The sequence below is a fragment of the Bombina bombina genome, chromosome 7 (genome assembly GCF_027579735.1).
Source record: "Bombina bombina isolate aBomBom1 chromosome 7, aBomBom1.pri, whole genome shotgun sequence".
NCBI classification, from domain to species: Eukaryota; Metazoa; Chordata; class Amphibia; order Anura; family Bombinatoridae; genus Bombina; species Bombina bombina.
In genome coordinates, this window is record NC_069505.1 from 620,067,133 (window position 1) to 620,086,818 (window position 19,686).

The 19,686-nt window shown below is 43.5% G+C and overlaps 1 protein-coding gene across 1 annotated transcript in view; it reads right to left on the reverse strand.

Moving 5' to 3' along the window:
- The window catches only part of LOC128635625 (zinc finger protein 432), a 134,645-nt gene that overhangs the window by 112,434 nt on the left and 2,525 nt on the right, over positions 1 to 19,686 (reverse strand). Inside the window, exons 2-3 of the mRNA XM_053688697.1 lie at positions 19,252 to 19,408; positions 2,613 to 2,739 (exon numbers count right to left, since the gene is read on the reverse strand). The gene's annotated coding sequence lies outside the window, so the exon portion shown is untranslated. The remainder of the gene's footprint in view (positions 1 to 2,612; positions 2,740 to 19,251; positions 19,409 to 19,686) is intronic.

Here is a 19,686-nt window from a genome sequence, read left to right on the forward strand (position 1 = left end):
TACAAACACAGCTGCTGTATATATCAGCGTTATGTCCCTATGAATATCTTTGTGTACAAACACAGCTGCTGTATATATCAGCGTTATGTCCCTATGAATATCTTTGTGTACAAACACAGCTGCTGTATATATCAGCGTTATGTCCCTATGAATATCTTTGTGTACAAACACAGCTGCTGTATATATCAGCGTTATGTCCCTATGGAACAGCTTATCTTTGTGTACAAACACAGCTGCTGTATATATCAGCGTTATGTCCCTATGAATATCTTTGTGCACACACACAGCTGCTGTATATATCAGCGTTATGTCCCTATGAATATCTTTGTGTACAAACACAGCTGCTGTATATATCAGCGTTATGTCCCTATGAATATCTTTGTGCACACACACAGCTGCTGTATATATCAGCGTTATGTCCCTATGAATATCTTTGTGCACACACACAGCTGCTGTATATATCAGCGTTATGTCCCTATGAATATCTTTGTGTACAAACACAGCTGCTGTATATATCAGCGTTATGTCCCTATGAATATCTTTGTGCACACACACAGCTGCTGTATATATCAGCGTTATGTCCCTATGAATATCTTTGTGTACAAACACAGCTGCTGTATATATCAGCGTTATGTCCCTATGAATATCTTTGTGCACAAACACAGCTGCTGTATATATCAGCGTTATGTCCCTATGAATATCTTTGTGTACAAACACAGCTGCTGTATATATCAGCGTTATGTCCCTATGAATATCTTTGTGTACAAACACAGCTGCTGTATATATCAGCGTTATGTCCCTATGAATATCTCTGTGTACAAACACAGCTGCTGTATATATCAGCGTTATGTCCCTATGAATATCTTTGTGCACAAACACAGCTGCTGTATATATCAGCGTTATGTCCCTATGAATATCTTTGTGCACACACACAGCTGCTGTATATATCAGCGTTATGTCCCTATGAATATCTTTATGTACAAACACAGCTGCTGTATATATCAGCGTTATGTCCCTATGAATATCTTTATGTACAAACACAGCTGCTGTATATATCAGCGTTATGTCCCTATGAATATCTTTATGTACAAACACAGCTGCTGTATATATCAGCGTTATGTCCCTATGAATATCTTTATGTACAAACACAGCTGCTGTATATATCAGTGTTATGTCCCTATGAATATCTTTATGTACAAACACAGCTGCTGTATATATCAGCGTTATGTCCCTATGAATATCTTTATGTACAAACACAGCTGCTGTATATATCAGCGTTATGTCCCTATGAATATCTTTGTGTACAAACACAGCTGCTGTATATATCAGCGTTATGTCCCTATGAATATCTTTATGTACAAACACAGCTGCTGTATATATCAGCGTTATGTCCCTATTAATATCTCTGTGTACAAACACAGCTGCTGTATATATCAGCGTTATGTCCCTATGAATATCTTTATGTACAAACACAGCTGCTGTATATATCAGCGTTATGTCCCTATGAATATCTTTGTGTACAAACACAGCTGCTGTATATATCAGCGTTATGTCCCTATGAATATCTTTGTGTACAAACACAGCTGCTGTATATATCAGCGTTATGTCCCTATGAATATCTTTATGTACAAACACAGCTGCTGTATATATCAGCGTTATGTCCCTATGAATATCTTTGTGTACAAACACAGCTGCTGTATATATCAGCGTTATGTCCCTATGAATATCTTTATGTACAAACACAGCTGCTGTATATATCAGCGTTATGTCCCTATGAATATCTTTGTGTACAAACACAGCTGCTGTATATATCAGCGTTATGTCCCTATGAATATCTTTGTGTACAAACACAGCTGCTGTATATATCAGCGTTATGTCCCTATGAATATCTTTATGTACAAACACAGCTGCTGTATATATCAGCGTTATGTCCCTATGAATATCTTTATGTACAAACACAGCTGCTGTATATATCAGCGTTATGTCCCTATGAATATATTTATGTACAAACACAGCTGCTGTATATATCAGCGTTATGTCCCTATGAATATCTTTGTGTACAAGCATGGCCTTTCTGTTTATTTACAATTAGTGTTATTTGATATGTTTGTTAGAAGTTTAACATACAATGTATGTGCCTGTTACCTGGTACCGATATATTCTACCTGGCATGTGTAGTTAAAGGGACACTAAACCCAATTTTTTTCTTTCATGATTCAGATAGAGCATGCAATTTTAAGCAACTTTCTAATTTACTCCTATTATCATTTTTTCTTTGTTCTCTTGCTATCTATTTAATAAGTAGGAATGTAAGCTTAGGAGCCGGCCCATTTTAGGTTCAGCACAATGGATAGAGCTTGCTTGTTGGTGGCTACATTTAGCAAACCAATAAGCAAGCGTAACCCAGGTTCTGAAACAAAAAATGGGCCGGCTATTAAGCTATACATTCCTGCTTTTTAAATAAAGATAGCAAAGGAACGAAGAAAAAATGATAATAGCAGTAAATTAGAAAGTTGCTTAAACTTGCTCCTCTATCTGAATCATGAAAAAAAACTGTGGTTTAGTATTTTTTAGCATCTTCACATGAAATGATCTCTTACAATTGTTCTTACCAAGAGATCTGAGGTTCCGGTAATTTTCCATCATTACGTCCTTGTAAAGTTCCTTCTGTTCCGTTTGTAAAATTCCCCACTCCTCTCTTGAGAAATAAACTGCAACTTCATCAAACTCAGGTTTTACCTAAAAATAAACAAGAAAAAAAAGTATTAAAGGGACATGAAACCCACATTTCTCTTGTTAAGTGTATCCAGTCCACGGATCATCCATTACTTGTGGGATATTCTCCTTCCCAACAGGAAGTTGCAAGAGGATCACCCACAGCAGAGCTGCTATATAGCTCCTCCCCTCACTGTCATATCCAGTCATTCTCTTGCAACCCTCAACATAGATGGAGGTCGTGAGAGGACTGTGGTGTTTTATACTTAGTTTATTTCTTCAATCAAAAGTTTGTTATTTTTAAATGGTACCGGAGTGTACTGTTTATCTCAGGCAGTATTTAGAAGAAGAATCTGCCTGCGTTTCCTATGATCTTAGCAGAAGTAACTAAGATCCATTTGCTGTTCTCACATATTCTGAGGAGTGAGGTACTTCAAAGGGGGAATGGCGAGCAGGTTTTCCTGCAAAAAAGGTATTTGCAGTTAAAATATTTTTCTAGGGATGGAATTTGCTATAAAATGCTGCTGATACCGAAGTAATGTAAGTAAAGCCTTAAATGCAGTGATAGCGACTGGTATCAGGCTTATTAATAAAGATACATACTCTTATAAAAATGTATTTTAAAACGTTTGCTGGCATGTTTAATCGTTTTTAACATATGTTTGGTGATAAAACTTATTGGGGCCTAGTTTTTTCCACATGGCTGGCTTGAATTCTGCCTAGAAACAGTTCCATGAGGCTTCCCACTGTTGTAATATGAGTGGGAGGGGCCTATTTTGGAGTTTTTTGGCACAGAAAAAAATACAGACACAGACATCCAGCTTCTTCCTGCATGATCCAGGACTTCTCTGGAGGGCTCAAAAGGCTTCAAAAGTCGTATTGAGGGAGGTAAAAAGCCACAGTAGAGCTGTGGCAGTTGTTGTGACTGTTTAAAAACGTTTTTTGTCAATTGTTATTCTGTTTTTGGTATTAAGGGGTTAATCATCCATTTGCAAGTGGGTGCAATGCTCTGCTAACTTATTACATACACTGTGAAAATTTCGTTAGTGTAACTGCTTTTTTTCACTGTTATTTCAAATTTGGGCAAATTTTGTGTTTCTTAAAGGCGCAGTAGCGTTTCTTATATTGCTTGTAAACTTGTTTTAAAGTGTTTTCCAAGCTTGCTAGTGTCATTGCTAGTCTGTTTAAACATGTCTGACATAGAGGAAACTCCTTGTTCATTATGTTTGAAAGCCATGGTGGAGCCCCATAGGAGATTGTGTACTAAATGTATTGATTTCACTTTAAATAATAAAGATCAGTCTTTATCTATAAAAGAATTATCACCAGAGGATTCTGTCGAGGGGGAAGTTATGCCGACTAACTCTCCCCATGTGTCAGAACCTTCGCCTCTCGCTCAGGGGACGCACGCTAGTATGGCGCCAAGTACATCAGGGACGCCCATAGCGATTACCTTGCAGGACATGGCTGCAATCATGAATAATAACCTGTCAGAGGTATTATCTAGATTGCCTGATTTCAGAGGCAAGCGCGATAGCTCTGGGATTAGGAGAGATGCAGAGCGCGCAGGTGCTGTAAGAGCCATGTCTGATACTGCGTCACAGTATGCAGAACATGAGGACGGTGAGCTTCATTCTGTGGGTGACGTCTCTGACTCGGGGAAACCTGATTCAGAGATTTCTAATTTTAAATTTAAGCTTGAGAACCTCTGTGTATTGCTTGGGGAGGTATTAGCTGCTCTGAATGACTGTAACACAGTTGCAATTCCAGAGAAATTGTGTAGGCTGGATAGATACTATGCGGTGCCGGTGTGTACTGATGTTTTCCCTATACCTAAAAGGCTTACAGAAATTATTAGCAAGGAGTGGGATAGACCCGGTGTGCCCTTTTCCCCACCTCCTATATTTAGAAAAATGTTCCCAATAGACGCCACTACACGGGACTTATGGCAGACGGTCCCTAAGGTGGAGGGAGCAGTTTCTACTTTAGCAAAGCGCACCACTATCCCGGTTGAGGACAGTTGTGCTTTTTCAGATCCAATGGATAAAAAATTGGAGGGTTACCTTAAGAAAATGTTTATTCAACAAGGTTTTATTTTACAGCCCCTTGCATGCATTGCGCCTGTCACTGCTGCGGCGGCATTCTGGTTTGAGGCCCTGGAAGAGGCCATTCATACAGCTCCATTGGATGAAATTATTGACAAGCTTAGATCGCTTAAGCTAGCTAACTCATTTGTTTCTGATGCCATTGTTCATTTGACTAAACTAACGGCTAAGAATTCCGGATTCGCCATCCAGGCGCGTAGGGCGATATGGCTTAAATCCTGGTCAGCTGACGTGACTTCTAAGTCTAAATTACTTAACATTCCTTTCAAGGGGCAGACCTTATTCGGGCCTGGCTTGAAAGAAATTATTGCTGACATTACTGGAGGTAAGGGTCATACCCTTCCTCAGGACAGGGCCAAATCAAAGGCCAAACAGTCTAATTTTCGTGCCTTTCGAAATTTCAAGGCAGGAGCAGCATCAACTTCCTCCGCTTCAAAACAAGAGGGAACTGTTGCTCATTCCAGACAGGCCTGGAAACCTAACCAGTCCTGGAACAAGGGCAAGCAGACCAGAAAGCCTGCTGCTGCCCCCAAGACAGCATGAAGGAATGGCCCCCTATCCGGAAACGGATCTAGTGGGGGGCAGACTTTCTCTCTTCGCCCAGGCGTGGGCAAGAGATGTTCAGGATCCCTGGGCGTTGGAGATCATATCTCAGGGATATCTTCTGGACTTCAAAGCTTCTCCTCCACAAGGGAGATTTCATCTTTCAAGGTTATCAGAAAACCTGATAAAGAAAGAGGCATTCCTAAGCTGTGTGCAGAACCTCATAGTAATGGGAGTGATCCATCCAGTTCCGCGGACGGAACAAGGACAGGGCTTTTATTCAAATCTGTTTGTGGTTCCCAAGAAAGAGGGAACCTTCAGACCAATCTTGGATCTAAAGATCTTAAACAAATTCCTAAGAGTTCCATCATTCAAAATGGAAACTATTCGGACCATCCTACCCATGATCCAAGAGGGTCAGTACATGACCACAGTGGACTTAAAGGATGCTTACCTTCACATACCGATTCACAAAGATCATCATCGGTTCCTAAGGTTTGCCTTTCTAGACAGGCATTACCAATTTGTAGCTCTTCCCTTCGGGTTAGCTACTGCCCCGAGAATTTTTACAAAGGTTCTGGGCTCACTTCTGGCGGTTCTAAGACCGCGAGGCATAGCGATGGCTCCGTATCTAGACGACATCCTGATACAGGCGTCAAGCTTTCAAATTGCCAAGTCTCATACAGAGATAGTTCTGGCATTTCTGAGGTCGCATGGGTGGAAAGTGAACGTGGAAAAGAGTTCTCTATCACCACTCACAAGAGTCTCCTTCCTGGGGACTCTTATAGATTCTGTAGAGATGAAAATTTACCTGACGGAGTCCAGGTTATCAAAACTTCTAAATGCTTGCCGTGTCCTTCATTCCATTCCACGCCCGTCAGTGGCTCAGTGCATGGAAGTAATCGGCTTAATGGTAGCGGCAATGGACATAGTGCCATTTGCGCGCCTGCATCTCAGACCGCTGCAATTATGCATGCTAAGTCAGTGGAATGGGGATTGCTCAGATTTGTCCCCTCTACTAAATCTGGATCAAGAGACCAGAGATTCTCTTCTCTGGTGGCTTTCTCGGGTCCATCTGTCCAAGGGTATGACCTTTCGCAGGCCAGATTGGACGATTGTAACAACAGATACCAGCCTTCTAGGTTGGGGCGCAGTCTGGAACTCCCTGAAGGCTCAGGGATCGTGGACTCAGGAGGAGAAACTCCTCCCAATAAATATTCTGGAGTTAAGAGCAATATTCAAGGCTCTTCTAGCTTGGCCTCAGTTAGCAACACTGAGGTTCATCAGATTTCAGTCGGACAACATCACGACTGTTGCTTACATCAACCATCAAGGGGGAACCAGGAGTTCCCTAGCGATGTTAGAAGTCTCAAAGATAATTCGCTGGGCAGAGTCTCACTCTTGCCACCTGTCAGCGATCCACATCCCAGGCGTAGAGAACTGGGAGGCGGATTTTCTAAGTCGTCAGACTTTTCATCCGGGGGAGTGGGAACTCCATCCGGAGGTGTTTGCTCAACTGGTCCTTCGTTGGGGCAAACCAGAACTGGATCTCATGGCGTCTCGCCAGAACGCCAAACTTCCTTGTTACGGATCCAGGTCCAGGGACCCGGGAGCAACGCTGATAGATGCTCTAGCAGCTCCTTGGTTCTTCAACCTGGCCTATGTGTTTCCACCATTTCCTCTGCTCCCTCGACTGATTGCCAAAATCAAACAGGAGAGAGCATTGGTGATTCTGATAGCGCCTGCGTGGCTACGCAGGACCTGGTATGCAGACCTAGTGGACATGTCATCTCTTCCACCATGGACTCTGCCTCTGAGGCAGGACCTTCTAATACAAGGTCCTTTCAATCATCCTAATCTAATTTCTCTGAGACTGACTGCATGGAGATTGAACACTTGATTCTATCAAGGCGTGGCTTCTCCGAGTCAGTCATTGATACTTTAATACAGGCTCGGAAGCTTGTCACCAGGAAAATCTACCATAAGATATGGCGTAAATACCTTTTATTGGTGTAAATCCAAGAGTTACTCATGGAGTAAGGTTAGGATTCCTAGGATATTGTCCTTTCTCCAAGAGGGTTTGGACAAAGGCTTATCAGCTAGTTCTTTAAAAGGGCAGATCTCTGCTCTGTCTATTCTTTTGCACAAGCGTCTGGCAGAAGTTCCAGACGTCCAGGCATTTTGTCAGGCTTTGGTTAGGATTAAGCCTGTGTTTAAAAATGTTGCTCCTCCGTGGAGCTTAAACTTGGTTCTTAAAGTTCTTCAGGGAGTTCCGTTTGAACCCCTTCATTCCATTGATATTAAACTTTTTTCTTGGAAAGTTCTGTTTTTGATGGCTATTTCCTCGGCTCGAAGAGTCTCTGAGTTATCTGCCTTACATTGTGATTCTCCTTATCTGATTTTTCATTCAGACAAGGTAGTTCTGCGTACCAAACCTGGGTTTTTACCTAAGGTGGTTTCTAACAGGAATATCAATCAAGAGATTGTTGTTCCATCATTGTGTCCTAATCCTTCTTCAAAGAAGGAACGTCTTTTACATAATCTGGACGTAGTCCGTGCCTTGAAGTTCTACTTACAGGCTACTAAAGATTTTCGTCAAACATCTGCCCTGTTTGTCGTTTACTCTGGACAGAGGAGAGGTCAAAAAGCTTCGGCAACCTCTCTCTCCTTTTGGCTTCGGAGCATAATACGCTTAGCCTATGAGACTGCTGGACAGCAGCCCCCTGAAAGGATTACAGCTCATTCTACTAGAGCTGTGGCTTCCACCTGGGCCTTTAAAAATGAGGCCTCTGTTAAACAGATTTGCAAGGCTGCGACTTGGTCTTCGCTTCACACCTTTTCAAAATTTTACAAATTTGACACTTTTGCTTCTTCGGAGGCTGTTTTTGGGAGAAAGGTTCTACAGGCAGTGGTTCCTTCCGTTTAAGTTCCTGCCTTGTCCCTCCCATCATCCGTGTACTTTAGCTTTGGTATTGGTATCCCACAAGTAATGGATGATCCGTGGACTGGATACACTTAACAAGAGAAAACATAATTTATGCTTACCTGATAAATTTATTTCTCTTGTAGTGTATCCAGTCCACGGCCCGCCCTGTCCTTTTAAGGCAGGTCTAAATTTTAATTAAACTACAGTCACCACTGCACCCTATGGTTTCTCCTTTCTCGTCTTGTTTCGGTCGAATGACTGGATATGACAGTGAGGGGAGGAGCTATATAGCAGCTCTGCTGTGGGTGATCCTTTTGCAACTTCCTGTTGGGAAGGAGAATATCCCACAAGTAATGGATGATCTGTGGACTGGATACACTACAAGAGAAATAAATTTATCAGGTAAGCATAAATTATGTTTTTTTATTTCACGATTCAGACAGAGCAGCAATTTTAAGCAATTTGCTAATTTACTCCTATTATCATTTTTTCTTCATTCTCTTGGTATCATTTGTTGAATGAGCAGCAATAAACTACTGGTTGCTGACTGAATACATGGGTGAGCCAATGACAATCAGTATATATATGCAGCAACCAATCAGCAGCTTGAACCTAGATTCTGTGCTGCTCCTGAGCTTTCCTAGATAAACCTTTCTGCAAAGGATAACAACAGAAGGAAGCAAATAATAATTGAAGTAATCTGGAATGTTGTTTAAAATTGTATTCTCTATCTGAATCATGAAAGATACAAATTGGGTTTCATGTCCCTTTAACGACAGGAACCTAGGTATAGGTCAAACAAACCAAAAAGAACTGAAACACTTAGATATTTCTTGTTTTATATTAGGATATTTATAAAAAAAAACTCATTATTTGAGATCTGACAAATCCTTGGTGCAAAAAGGGTCAGACTGATATAAAACAGGATCATTTTTCTCTGTAAAAAGGCATAGTGTGCTAAAGAGACTGCACCCTGAGTGGCACTGGCCTTGTGACATACATAGTGTGCTAAAGGGACTGCACCCTGAACAGCACTGGCCTTGTGACATACATAGTGTGCTAAAGAGACTGCACCCTGAGTGGCACTGGCCTTGTGACATACATAGTGTGCTAAAGGGACTGCACCCTGAACAGCACTGGCCTTGTGACATACATAGTGTGCTAAAGAGACTGCACCCTGAGTGGCACTGGCCTTGTGACATACATAGTGTGCTAAAGAGACTGCACCCTGAGTGACACTGGCCTTGTGACATACATAGTGTGCTAAAGAGACTGCACACTGAGTGACACTGGCCTTGTGACATACTAAGGCCTAGATTTGGAGTTTGGCGGTAAAAGGGCTGTTAACGCTCCGCGGGCTTTTTTCTGGCCGCACCATAAATTTAACTCTGGTATCGAGAGTTCAAACAAATGCTGCGTTAGGCTCCAAAAAAGGAGCGTAGAGCATTTTTACCGCAAATGCAACTCTCGATACCAGAGTTGCTTACGGACGCGGCCGGCCTCAAAAACGTGCTCGTGCACGATTCTCCCATAGGAAACAATGGGACTGTTTGAGCTGAAAAAAAACCTAACACCTGCAAAAAAGCAGCGTTCAGCTCCTAACGCAGCCCCATTGTTTCCTATGGGAAAACACTTCCTACGTCTGCACCTAACACTCTAACATGTACCCCGAGTCTAAACACCCCTAACCTTACACTTATTAACCCCTAATCTGCCGCCCCCGCTCTCGCTGACCCCTGCATTACACTTTTAACCCCTAATCTGCCGCTCCGTAAAACGCTGCCACCTACGTTATCCCTATGTACCCCTAATCTGCTGCCCTAACATCGCCGACCCCTATGTTATATTTATTAACCCCTAACCTGCCCCCCACAACGTCGCCGACACCTGCCTACACTTATTAACCCCTAATCTGCCGAGCGGACCTGAGCGCTACTATAATAAAGTTATTAACCCCTAATCCGCCTCACTAACCCTATCATAAATAGTATTAACCCCTAATCTGCCCTCCCTAACATCGCCGACACCTACCTTCAATTATTAACCCCTAATCTGCCGACCGGAGCTCACCGCTATTCTAATAAATGTATTAACCCCTAAAGCTAAGTCTAACCCTAACACTAACACCCCCCTAAGTTAAATATAATTTTTATCTAACGAAATAAATTAACTCTTATTAAATAACTTATTCCTATTTAAAGCTAAATACTTACCTGTAAAATAAATCCTAATATAGCTACAATATAAATTATAATTATATTATAGCTATTTTAGGATTAATATTTATTTTACAGGCAACTTTGTAATTATTTTAACCAGGTACAATAGCTATTAAATAGTTAAGAACTATTTAATAGTTACCTAGTTAAAATAATAACAAATTACCTGTAAAATAAATCCTAACCTAAGTTATAATTAAACCTAACACTACCCTATCAATAAAATAATTAAATAAACTACCTACAATTACCTACAATTAACCTAACACTACACTATCAATAAATTAATTAAACACAATTGCTACAAATAAATACAATTAAATAAACTATCTAAAGTACAAAAAATAAAAAAGAACTAAGTTACAGAAAATAAAAAAATATTTACAAACATAAGAAAAATATTACAACAATTTTAAACTAATTACACCTACTCTAAGCCCCCTAATAAAATAACAAAGCCCCCCAAAATAAAAAATTCCCTACCCTATTCTAAATTAAAAAAGTTACAAGCTCTTTTACCTTACCAGCCCTGAACAGGGCCCTTTGCGGGGCATGCCCCAAGAATTTCAGCTCTTTTGCCTGTAAAAAAAAACATACAATACCCCCCCCCCCAACATTACAACCCACCACCCACATACCCCTAATCTAACCCAAACCCCCCTTAAATAAACCTAACACTAATCCCCTGAAGATCTTCCTACCTTGTCTTCACCATCCAGGTATCACCGATCCGTCCTGGCTCCAAGATCTTCATCCAACCCAAGCGGGGGTTGGCGATCCATAATCCGGTGCTCCAAAGTCTTCCTCCTATCCGGCAAGAAGAGGACATCCGGACCGGCAAACATCTTCTCCAAGCGGCATCTTCGATCTTCTTCCATCCGGTGCGGAGCGGGTCCATCTTGAAGCAGGCGACGCGGATCCATCCTCTTCTTCCGATGTCTCCCGACTAATGACGGTTCCTTTAAGGGACGTCATCCAAGATGGCGTCCCTCGAATTCCGATTGGCTGATAGGATTCTATCAGCCAATCGGAATTAAGGTAGGAATTTTCTGATTGGCTGATGGAATCAGCCAATCAGAATCAAGTTCAATCCGATTGGCTGATCCAATCAGCCAATCAGATTGAGCTCGCATTCTATTGGCGGTTCCGATCAGCCAATAGAATGCGAGCTCAATCTGATTGGCTGATTGGATCGGCCAATCGGATTGAACTATATTCTGATTGGCTGATTCCATCAGCCAATCAGAAAATTCCTACCTTAATTCCGATTGGCTGATAGGCAAAAGAGCTGAAATTCTTGGGGCATGCCCCGCAAAGGGCCCTGTTCAGGGCTGGTAAGGTAAAAGAGCTTGTAACTTTTTTAATTTAGAATAGGGTAGGGAATTTTTTATTTTGGGGGGCTTTGTTATTTTATTAGGGGGCTTAGAGTAGGTGTAATTAGTTTAAAATTGTTGTAATATTTTTCTTATGTTTGTAAATATTTTTTTATTTTCTGTAACTTAGTTCTTTTTTATTTTTTGTACTTTAGATAGTTTATTTAATTGTATTTATTTGTAGCAATTGTGTTTAATTAATTTATTGATAGTGTAGTGTTAGGTTAATTGTAGGTAATTGTAGGTAGTTTATTTAATTATTTTATTGATAGGGTAGTGTTAGGTTTAATTATATCTTAGGTTAGGATTTATTTTACAGGTAAATTTGTAATTATTTTAACTAGGTAACTATTAAATAGTTCTTAACTATTTAATAGCTATTGTACCTGGTTAAAATAAATACAAAGTTGCCTGTAAAATAAATATTAATCCTAAAATAGCTATAATATAATTATAATTTATATTGTAGCTATATTAGGATTTATTTTACAGGTAAGTATTTAGCTTTAAATAGGAATCATTTATTTAATAAGAGTTAATTAATTTCGTTAGATGTAAATTATATTTAATTTAGGGGGGTGTTAGTGTTAGGGTTAGACTTAGCTTTAGGGGTTAATCCATTTATTAGAATAGCGGTGAGCTCCGGTCGGCAGATTAGGGGTTAATAATTGAAGGTAGGTGTCGGCGATGTTAGGGAGGGCAGATTAGGGGTTAATACTATTTATGATAGGGTTAGTGAGGCGGATTAGGGGTTAATAACTTTATTATAGTAGCGGTGCGGTCCGCTTGGCGACGTTGAGGGGGGCAGATTAGGGGTTAATAAATATAATATAGGGGTCGGCGATGTTAGGGGCAGCAGATTAGGGGTACATAGGGATAACGTAGGTGGCGGCGATTTGCGGTCGGAAGATTAGGGGTTAATTATTTTAAGTAGCTTGCGGCGACGTTGTGGGGGGCAAGTTAGGGGTTAAGAAATATAATATAGGGGTCGGCGGGGTTAGGGGCAGCAGATTAGGGGTACATAAGTATAACGTAGGTGGCGGTCGGCAGATTAGGGGTTAAAAATTTTAATCGAGTGGCGGCGATGTGGGGGGAGCTCGGTTTAGGGGTACATAGGTAGTTTATGGGTGTTAGTGTACTTTAGGGTACAGTAGTTAAGAGCTTTATAAACCGGCGTTAGCCAGAAAGCTCTTAACTCCTGCTATTTTCAGGCGGCTGGAATCTTGTCGTTAGAGCTCTAACGCTCACTGCAGAAACGACTCTAAATACCGGCGTTAGAAAGATCCCATTGAAAAGATAGGCTACGCAAATGGCGTAGGGGGATCTGCGGTATGGAAAAGTCGCGGCTGAAAAGTGAGCGTTAGACCCTTTAATCACTGACTCCAAATACCAGCGTGCGGCCAAAACCAGCGTTAGGAGCCTCTAACGCTGGTTTTGACGGCTACCGCCGAACTCCAAATCTAGGCCATAGTGTGCTAAAGAGACTGCACCCTGAGTGACACTGGCCTTGTGACATACATAGTGTGCTAAAGAGACTGCACCCTGAGTGGCACTGGCCTTGTGACATACATAGTGTGCTAAAGAGACTGCACCCTGAGTGGCACTGACCTTGTGACATACATAGTGTGCTAAAGAGACTGCACCCTGAGTGGCACTGACCTTGTGACATACATAGTGTGCTAAAGAGACTGCACCCTGAGTGGCACTGGCCTTGTGACATACATAGTGTGCTAAAGGGACTGCACCCTGAGTGGCACTGGCCTTGTGACATACATAGTGTGCTAAAGAGACTGCACCCTGAACAGCACTGGCCTTATGACATACATAGTGTGCTAAAGAGACTGCACCCTGAGTGGCACTGACCTTGTGACATACATAGTGTGCTAAAGAGACTGCACCCTGAGTGACACTGGCCTTGTGAGATACATAGTGTGCTAAAGTGACGGCACCCTGAGTGGCACTGACCTTGTGACATACATAGTGTGCTAAAGAGACTGCACCCTGAGTGACACTGGCCTTGTGAGATACATAGTGTGCTAAAGTGACGGCACCCTGAGTGGCACTGGCCTTGTGACATACATAGTGTGCTAAAGAGACTGCACCCTGAACAGCACTGGCCTTATGACATACATAGTGTGCTAAAGAGACTGCACCCTGAGTGGCACTGACCTTGTGACATACATAGTGTGCTAAAGAGACTGCACCCTGAGTGACACTGGCCTTGTGAGATACATAGTGTGCTAAAGTGACGGCACCCTGAGTGGCACTGGCCTTGTGACATACATAGTGTGCTAAAGGGACTGCACCCTGAGTGACACTGGCCTTGTGACATACATAGTGTGCTAAAGAGACTGCACCCTGAGCAGCACTGGCCTTGTGACATACATAGTGTGCTAAAGAGACTGCACCCTGAGTGGCACTGACCTTGTGACATACATAGTGTGCTAAAGAGACTGCACCCTGAGTGGCACTGGCCTTGTGACATACATAGTGTGCTAAAGAGACTGCACCCTGAGTGGCACTGGCCTTGTGACATACATAGTGTGCTAAAGAGACTGCACCCTGAGTGGCACTGACCTTGTGACATACATAGTGTGCTAAAGAGACTGCACCCTGAGTGGCACTGACCTTGTGACATACATAGTGTGCTAAAGAGACTGCACCCTGAGTGGCACTGACCTTGTGACATACATAGTGTGCTAAAGAGACTGCACCCTGAGTGGCACTGGCCTTGTGACATACATAGTGTGCTAAAGAGACTGCACCCTGAGCCTTGTGACATACATAGTGTGCTAAAGAGACTGCACACCCTGAGCAGCACTGACCTTGTGACATACATAGTGTGCTAAAGAGACTGCACCCTGAGTGGCACTGACCTTGTGACATACATAGTGTGCTAAAGAGACTGCACCCTGAGTGGCACTGACCTTGTGACATACATAGTGTGCTAAAGAGACTGCACCCTGAGTGACACTGACCTTGTGACATACATAGTGTGCTAAAGAGACTGCACCCTGAGTGGCACTGACCTTGTGACATACATAATGTGCTAAAGAGACTGCACCCTGAGTGGCACTGACCTTGTGACATACATAGTGTGCTAAAGAGACTGCCCCCTGAGTGGCACTGACCTTGTGACATACATAGTGTGCTAAAGAGACTGCATCCTGAGTGGCACTGACCTTGTGACATACATAGTGTGCTAAAGAGACTGCACCCTGAGTGGCACTGACCTTGTGAGAAGCATAGTGTGCTAAAGAGACTGCACCCTGAGTGGCACTGACCTTGTGACATACATAGTGTGCTACAGAGACTGCACCCTGAGTGACACCGGCCTTGTGACATACATAGTGTGCTAAAGAGACTGCACCCTGAGTGGCACTGACCTTGTGACATACATAGTATGCTAAAGAGACTGCACCCTGAGTGGCACTGGCCTTGTGACATACATAGTGTGCTAAAGAGACTGCACCCTGAGTGGCACTGACCTTGTGACATACATAGTGTGCTAAAGAGACTGCACCCTGAGTGGCACTGACCTTGTGACATACATAGTGTGCTAAAGAGACTACACCCTGAGTAGCACTGGCCTTGTGACATACATAGTGTGCTAAAGAGACTACACCCTGAGTAGCACTGACCTTGTGACATACATAGTGTGCTAAAGAGACTGCACCCTGAGTGGCACTGGCCTTGTGACATACAAAGTGTGCTAAAAGAGACTGCACCCTGAGTGGCACTGACCTTGTGACATACATAGTGTGCTAAAGAGACTGCACCCTGAGTGGCACTGGCCTTGTGACATACATAGTGTGCTAAAGAGACTGCACCCTGAGTGGCACTGGCCTTGTGACATACATAGTGTGCTAAAGAGACTGCACCCTGAGTGGCACTGACCTTGTGACATACATAGTGTGCTAAAGAGACTGCACCCTGAGTGGCACTGGCCTTGTGACATACAAAGTGTGCTAAAAGAGACTGCACCCTGAGTGGCACTGACCTTGTGACATACATAGTGTGCTAAAGAGACTGCACCCTGAGTGGCACTGGCCTTGTGACATACATAGTGTGCTAAAGAGACTGCACCCTGAGTGGCACTGGCCTTGTGACATACATAGTGTGCTAAAGAGACTGCACCCTGAGTGGCACTGACCTTGTGACATACATAGTGTGCTAAAGAGACTGCACCCTGAGTGGCACTGACCTTGTGACATACATAGTGTGCTAAAGAGACTGCACCCTGAGTGGCACTGACCTTGTGAGAAGCATAGTGTGCTAAAGAGACGGCACCCTGAGTGGCACTGACCTTGTGACATACATAGTGTGCTAAAGAGACTGCACCGTGAGTGGCACTGACCTTGTGAGAAGCATAGTGTGCTAAAGAGACGGCACCCTGAGTAGCACTGGCCTTGTGACATACATAGTGTGCTAATAAGACTGCACCCTGAGTGGCACTGACCTTGTGACATACATAGTGTGCTAAAGAGACTGCACCCTGAGTAGCACTGGCCTTGTGACATACATAGTGTGCTAAAGAGACTGCACCCTGAGTGGCCCTGACCTTGTGACATACATAGTGTGCTAAAGAGACTGCATCCTGAGTGGCACTGGCCTTGTGACATACATAGTGTGCTAAAGAGACTGCACCCTGAGTGGCACTGACCTTGTGACATACATAGTGTGCTAAAGAGACTGCACCCTGAGTGGCACCGACCTTGTGAGAAGCATAGTGTGCTAAAGAGACTGCACCCTGAGTGGCACTGACCTTGTGACATACATAGTGTGCTAAAGAGACTGCACCCTGAGTGGCACTGGCCTTGTGACATACATAGTGTGCTAAAGAGACTGCACCCTGAGTGGCACTGGCCTTGTGACATACATAGTGTGCTAAAGAGACTGCACCCTGAGTGGCACTGACCTTGTGACATACATAGTGTGCTAAAGAGACTGCACCCTGAGTGGCACTGACCTTGTGACATACATAGTGTGCTAAAGAGACTGCACCCTGAGTGGCACTGACCTTGTGACATACATAGTGTGCTAAAGAGACTGCACCCTGAGTGGCACTGACCTTATGACATACATAGTGTGCTAAAGAGACTGCACCCTGAGCCTTGTGACATACATAGTGTGCTAAAGAGACTGCACCCTGAGTGGCCCTGACCTTGTGACATACATAGTGTGCTAAAGAGACTGCACCCTGAGTGGCCCTGACCTTGTGACATACATAGTGTGCTAAAGAGACTGCACCCTGAGTAGCACTGACCTTGTGACATACATAGTGTGCTAAAGAGACTGCACCCTGAGTGACACTGGCCTTGTGACATACATAGTGTGCTAAAGAGACTGCACCCTGAGTGACACTGGCCTTGTGACATACATAGTGTGCTAAAGAGACTGCACCCTGAGTGGCACTGACCTTGTGACATACATAGTGTGCTAAAGAGACTGCACCCTGAGTGGCACTGGCCTTGTGACATACATAGTGTGCTAAAGAGACTGCACCCTGAGTGGCACTGGCCTTGTGACATACATAGTGTGCTAAAGAGACTGCACCCTGAGTGGCACTGACCTTGTGACATACATAGTGTGCTAAAGAGACTGCACCCTGAGTGGCACTGACCTTGTGACATACATAGTGTGCTAAAGAGACTGCACCCTGAGTAGCACTGACCTTGTGACATACATAGTGTGCTAAAGAGACTGCACCCTGAGTGGCACTGACCTTGTGACATACATAGTGTGCTAAAGAGACTGCACCCTGAGTGGCACTGACCTTGTGACATACATAGTGTGCTAAAGAGACTGCACCCTGAGTAGCACTGACCTTGTGACATACATAGTGTGCTAAAGAGACTGCACCCTGAGTGGCACTGACCTTGTGACATACATAGTGTGCTAAAGAGACTGCACCCTGAGTGGCACTGACCTTGTGACATACATAGTGTGCTAAAGAGACTGCACCCTGAGTGGCACTGGCCTTGTGACATACATAGTGTGCTAAAGAGACTGCACCCTGAGTGGCACTGACCTTGTGACATACATAGTGTGCTAAAGAGACTGCACCCTGAGTGGCACTGACCTTGTGACATACATAGTGTGCTAAAGAGACTGCACCCTGAGTGGCACTGACCTTGTGACATACATAGTGTGCTAAAGAGACTGCACCCTGAGTGGCACTGACCTTGTGACATACATAGTGTGCTAAAGAGACTGCACCCTGAGTGGCACTGACCTTGTGACATACATAGTGTGCTAAAGAGACTGCACCCTGAGTAGCACTGGCCTTGTGACATACATAGTGTGCTAAAGAGACTGCACCCTGAGTGGCACTGACCTTGTGACATACATAGTGTGCTAAAGAGACTGCACCCTGAGTAGCACTGACCTTGTGACATACATAGTGTGCTAAAGAGACTGCACCCTGAGTGGCACTGACCTTGTGACATACATAGTGTGCTAAAGAGACTGCACCCTGAGTAGCACTGACCTTGTGACATACATAGTGTGCTAAAGAGACTGCACCCTGAGTGGCACTGGCCTTGTCAGCTGTTGTTCTGTCACAGTTGAGTGCGTCTGTCACTATTGGGAACCATTAAACAACAACAAACAAAAACACACAGAGCTAGTACCCTATAGACGTCATTGTCAGAGCACAACGCTGGGAAACGATATTAGATGCAGAATTATATACAATGCATGCGCCCTGCCAATGGTCACTGTAGACAGTGTAGAGACCCAGAGAATAAAAGAGGTCCCCTGTAGATTTTTTCAGGGCTTCAGTGCCATTTTACACAGGAAACCAATTCATTTGCCCCCAGCACAGAACTTGTATTATTGTCCTGGTTCCTAAATAAAATATCAATGCATTGACCTGGAAAAAAATACAGAGTCACAACTTAGCACCAGCCTATAGCCCTGTAACTTCTGGGCTTATCATTTAGAGTCCAGATCTTAACCCCTTAACGACTAAGGACGTGCAGGGTACGTCCTACAAAACACGGTCATTAATGACCAAGGACGTACCCTGCACGTCCTCAGGGGTTTCAAGCAGTGGAAGCGATTGTGATCACTTCCAGGGTATTGCAGTGATGCCTCGATATTGATAATGGCTATAAAAAGTTATACTTATTTTTTTCAATATTGAAACAACTAATCATTTTTAAAACGCATTTTACATAATATTCTCAGGCTAATCTTTGCTTCGAATAAATCATCGTGTCTGTAATGCATCTGAGGTTAAATGTCGCCATCATCTGCCAGTCTGAGCAAGACGCCTATTTGCGGTTTCCCTCATAAGCTCAACTGAAGATCTTCTCACCAATCACAACACAGAAACAGATTAGAAGAGCACAAAAAAAGTTACAAACCTTCTTGTTTAGTGCGTAGATCCTCTCTGCCGCTCTGCGCTTAGCCAGCCGCGTCCTTGTATTCGCCATTCTGTTACTCTATGCGCCAAAACCTTAATTCTGGTTCTTGAGGAACGGGTTGAGTTTATTCTGTCTGATGCAGCTGTTGATACGGGTTCTGCAGAGTGACAGAGGTCAGATATGAAGCTTTGTGGTGCTATTTTATCAGTTCCTACATTAGTGCAGGGAAAGCAGGATAATGACAGACAGTGAGTATAATCTGTGAGTGACACGCTCAAGTAAACCAACCTGGTGCAATCTGCAAGCAACAGTCTACAGGCTCCCCCCTGTTACCCAATGCCCCCCTCTGTTACCCAATGCCCCCCCTCTGTTACCCAATGCCCCCCCCTCTGTTACCCAATGCCCCCCCTCTGTTACCCAATGCTCCCCCCTCTG